We start from the raw sequence: 5,840 nt of genomic DNA, 5'->3' as shown, positions 1-5,840 counted from the left end.
GGGGCTTGGCAGCGGTAGTGGCGTGGGTGGTGCAGTCGAGGGGGGAGGAGATGAGGTGGAAGGGCAAAATATAAAACGAGAGACTCAATTCAATTAATATAAAGAAATTTCAAAATAAACTACATATCTATAAGCAAGGGAAAGTAATACAAGAACGATACAATATAAGATATAAGTTGTGATGGCTAAGATTCAGCATACAAATAACAAATGTAGCCAATTACAATAACAAAGCATACACTACACACAAAATTAACCACAACAAAACAAAACCAATACTAATCATTAAACTAATTCAACAAAGCATACACTACACACAAAATTAACCACAACAAAACAAAACCAATACTAATCATTAAACTAATTCATCAAAAGGACAAAACCAATACTAATCATTAAACTAATTCATCAAAAGGTTAATAAATATACACAAGTATTAATCATAGTGTATAAACAAAATATAATCTTAACACAGACAAACCACACAATACGCAAATCACACGCAACATAATAAAACATCGTATAATTAATCAAAAGTATAATATTCAATCAAAATTAATGGAAGTACAGATAATTGAAAGGGCATGTATGAATACAAATACACAGAATCAAAAAATACACTTGACTAATCATTTTTAGAAGATATCATTGAGGCAGATAATGAGTATAAATAATAAGAATGAGGTAAGTAAAACATAAACACAGTGAACATATTTTTTTGAAAGAGATTGCACATGCATAAAGAAGTATGCATATTGTAAATAAAATAGTTGATACGTATCAAATTATAAAATAACACAACATCTTGGCATAGACAAAATTATAAGTATCAGTCAACATAGTTTAATAACAAAAAAGTTAATAACGAATATACAATTATAGAAAAATATAATATCAACATGATATTATTGATATAGTATCATAAGACAATACATCACGGTGTTAAAATATAATCAATAACACAAAATTGGCAAAATAGAGCAAGCATATAACATACAAAAATATAATATAAAATATAAATACGTAATTCAAACAATTGTCAATCACTAGAATATATGATAAAGTATATCAACTCAACAATATAAATAATTAAAAGAGGAACATAAAGAAGATAAAAGACAAAAAGATCTAAACAAAATATAAATCACTCATACGTAAGCAGATGATAAACATGATAAACACAAAAATATAAAAACACAATATAAATAATAGATGAATCATATACAAGAAAAAGTAAAAGAAATATTTGAAGAGTATATAAGCAAAACAAAATAGCAAAGAATCAAACTTACATATAGTTTAGACAAATATAATAGACAACATAAAGAGACATGAAAATAATAAAAAATTAAATCATAATAGAATAACATACAATCAGTTAGTAGAATAGACATTTAAGATATACAAAAGTATAATTACAAACAAATACATAAATGCAATTCAACAAATTACATTCAACTAAATAAGACATATAAGGCACAAATTCCAAAAAATTAATTTTTTTAATTATGTTAAAAAGGTTCAAAGATAGTATTATAGCAACATATATTTAAAGCAGTCAAAAACATAAACGTACATAAGGAAGCATAGATATAATAAATAGTAAAGATAGAACATGATGATAATAAATAACGAAAGTATAAAAATATAGATATACAGATAAATAAATATCAATATTCAAAGAGTTATAAACAAATGTAGCACGTAATATTAGTAGAAAAGTACAAGATATAACACAAGAACGCAGAACAAATCGGGCAGAAGGATAATATGGACTATAATAAGATATACATAACATATAATCATAATTAAAAATAGTATTAAGTAAAAGAAAGAAACATAGACAGAAACACATCAATACATATAGAGAAGCAAACAGAGACAAATCATAATAATAATTAATAGCAGAATAAAATAATACACAATAATTATTAGTATACAAACAATTATATAGCACAAAATAAATAAGGCAAAATCATAGACAGTTTCAAAGAAACACAAATAGAATCAAAGCATAAAAAAAGACATCAAAGCAAAATAGGTAAACAAGATTCAGAAACAAATAATGTGTATAGAAAATATAATCATCATGTATAATAAGCGTTAAAATGAAAATACATACATAATAATAAGCACATAAAAGTCTGAATACTCATAATACTAATCATGCTAACAAGATAAATTTTGTCATTTGTGACAATATACATGTCGAAAACGAAGCAAACAAACAACAAGTATGCAAATACGCTATAAACAACCCATAAGTAAATACCATGTATACCCACAATGCTATTTAGAATTATCTCTTATATTAGTTATAAAGAATAATAACTAATGTAACAAAATAACTATATAACTAGTAACTCAACTTTAAACCTAGCAATAAGAATAAATGCCTGAATATCAAAATAGAAATAGATTATTCTTAGAAATAACGAAACTCTTAGAAATATCGAAACCAATGTGAACATACTAAAACAACCTAAACAAGACAAAACTGACTAATAAGAAAACTATGTACTGAAAATATTGTGAGTTGAATAAATAAAGAGTAAGAATGTAATGCATATGTAGAATATTAAAATCATGAACTTATTAATATATATCACTAAAAATACGAACAATATACAATAATCTAAAATATAAGTAAATAATAGACATGATAGAAAAAATACACACATATACAATTTAGATATGTAAAAATATATTTAAACACAAGAAAATAATCTAAATATCAGATATGCTATGTGATGTATATGTGAAATCTAGAGTAATGCGAAACACTTAATGAACATGACTTGAACAATTAAAAATGTATAAGTGATGTAATATGCATGACACAAATTGTGATAATGTGTAAAATACATTGTACGTATAACAAATATATGTAGCATGATGTGAAAATATTCATTAGACTCTGTTACTTATACATTTTTTTTAAAATACATTATAATACTGTGTGTTACATAAAATAATATAACAAATAATGCAATCCAGCAGAATGGTCATGTGGTAGAGTATGCATCTTGTTAGTTGAAGAAGCATGAGCAGAATTACCCTACCCACGACCTGGAGTTGGCAGCTATGATTTTTGCTCTTAAGCTTTAGAGACGTTATTTTTTGGGAGAGCAAGTGAAAGTGTTCACCGACCATAAGAGCTTGAAGTACATATTTACTCAGAAGGAGATCAATATGAGGCAGCGCCGATGGTTAGAGCTAATAGCAGATTACGACATTGATCTTCAGTACCACCCTGGCAAGGTCAATGTAGTATTGAACACTTTTGAGCCGTTTGCTAGCAATCATGACCCTCACAGCTTAGTGGAGACTTCAGCCAGCAGGAAGTAAGGGATATGAGTATAGAAGTTCTTCTTCCAGGAGTCACCGCTTCTTTGATGAATATTCAGATTCAATTGACATTGGTTGAGCGAATCAAGGCTGCACAAGCAGGTGACTCATTTTTTCAGAAGTGCAGAGAGTTAGCAGCGGCTGATCTTCAGCCAGAATTTGTTGTTCATGAGGATGAATCCTTACGATTTGGGAGTCGTATCTGCGTACCAGAAGGAGATGTTCGAGAGGAGATATTACGGGAATCTCACAGCTCACGGTACTCTATTCACCTTGGAGGCACGAAGATGTACAAGGACTTGAAGCTGAACTTTTGGTGGAATGGTATGAAGAGAGACGTGGCTCGTAGTGTGGCGAAGTGCCTAGTATGTCAGCAGGTGAAGGCAGAGCATCAGCGCATCGCAGGTCTTTTGCAGCCACTGCCTATTCCGGAATAGAAGTGGCAACATGTCACCATGGACTTCGTTACTGGCTTACCTTGAAGCACTAGACAGAACGATGTTGTTTGGGTGATCGTATATCGATTAACCAAATTGGCTCATTTCATTCCATTCCAAGTGGGACAGACAACTGAGCATCTTGCTCAGAGATACATTAAGGTAAAATATTTATCTCAATATATTTTAATGAGTTTCTTTCCCAAGAGTGTTAGTAAATCTCTAGTATTGCAGGAGATCGTGCGATTGCACGGAGTTCCAGTGTGCATCGTCGTTAGTAAATCTCTAGTATTGCAGGAGATCGTGCGATTGCACGGAGTTCCAGTGTGCATCGTCTCGGATCATGATACTTGATTTACTTCAGAGTTCTGGAAGATTTTACAGGCGAGTCTTGGGACCAGTCTTAGTTTTAGCACAGCTTATTATCCTCAGACCGATGGACAATTAGAGAGGACCATTTAAATTTTGGAGGATATGCTTAGAGCTTGTATGCTTGACTTTCACGGGTCGTAGGAAGATCACTTGCATTTAGTGGAGTTTGCATACAACAATAGCTTCCAAGCTAGCATTGGAATGGACCCTTTAGCGGCATTATATGGGAGGAAGTGCCGCTCTCCTTTGAGTTGGGACGATGTTGGTGAGCGAGAGATTTTTGGGCCGGAGTTAATTGACAAGTCAGTTAATGCTGTCAGGATCATTCGGGAATGACTTCGCAAAGTGCAAGACAGATTCAAGCATTGGGTGGATGTGAAGCGCCGGTACTTGGAGTTTTAGCGAGTAGATCATGTGTTTCTAAAGATTTTCCTTAACCGATACACCATTCGCTTTGAAAGGCATGGGAAGTTGAGTCCGCGATATGTGGACCTTTCGATGTATTAGAAAGAGTTGGAGAAGTGGCATACCGAATTGCATTACCACCGGCCTTGGCTGGAGTGCATAATGTATTCCATGTTTCTCAAGTGCGAAAGTACGTCAGAGATCCGAGTCATGTTGTAGATTTCTCAGAGATTAAGGTGCAACCTGATTTGACATACGAGAAGCAACCTGTAACGATTTTGGACCGAAGGGAGAAAACCCTCCGGAACAAGATCGTTCCACTTGTTCGTGTGATGTGACACCCAGATTCTCCTAGAGAGTCGACTAGGGAAACTGAGTCTGAGATGCGACAGCGATACCCTCATCTATTTCCAGAATCATAGCTGTCATGTCTTGTATCTTATTTTGTATCGTTCATGTATGACTTTCCCTTATATATAGATATGCAGTATATTTTGAATTTTCCTTATATGAATTGAATTGAGTCTCTCGTTTTATATTTTTTCCTTGTTTTAAATTCCAAGGGCGGAATTTATTTTAAGGGGGGTAGAATATAATGACCATGAATTTTCGATACTAGTTAAAATAATTTATTTAGTAATTTAAAATATTTAATTATTATTTTTAAAAGAGTATTTGTATTTTCTCGATTTTCTAGAATTTTCTACGATTTAAAAGTCTAAATTTTATATTTACTTAAATGATTTTTGATATTATAAATTAACTTAGTACAGTAAAACTTTTGAATTAATCCGTTGTGTTATCGTTACTATTACGTATTATTTTGTATAATCCGTTGTGTGATTATTATTACCATTTCATATTATTCTGTATAATCTGTTGTGTTAATGTTACCTGTATGTATTATTTTGTAAATAAATTTCCCATAATTATTTAATTTAATACTTAATTAATTATTAATTATATTTAGAATTATATATATATCCCCTACCATTTCATATTATTCTGTATAATCTGTTGTGTTAATGTTACCTGTATGTATTATTTTGTAAATAAATTTCCCATAATTATTTAATTTAATACTTAATTAATTATTAATTATATTTAGAATGTATTATTTTGTATAATCCGTTGTGTGATTATTATTACCATTTCATATTATTCTGTATAATCTGTTGTGTTAATGTTACCTGTATGTATTATTTTGTAAATAAATTTCCCATAATTATTTAATTTAATACTTAATTAATTATTAATTATATTTAGAATTATATTTAT

Source organism: Asparagus officinalis, chromosome 7, assembly GCF_001876935.1.
Source record: "Asparagus officinalis chromosome 7, Aspof.V1, whole genome shotgun sequence".
Taxonomy (NCBI): domain Eukaryota; kingdom Viridiplantae; phylum Streptophyta; class Magnoliopsida; order Asparagales; family Asparagaceae; genus Asparagus; species Asparagus officinalis.
This window is presented reverse-complemented; position numbering follows the sequence as displayed.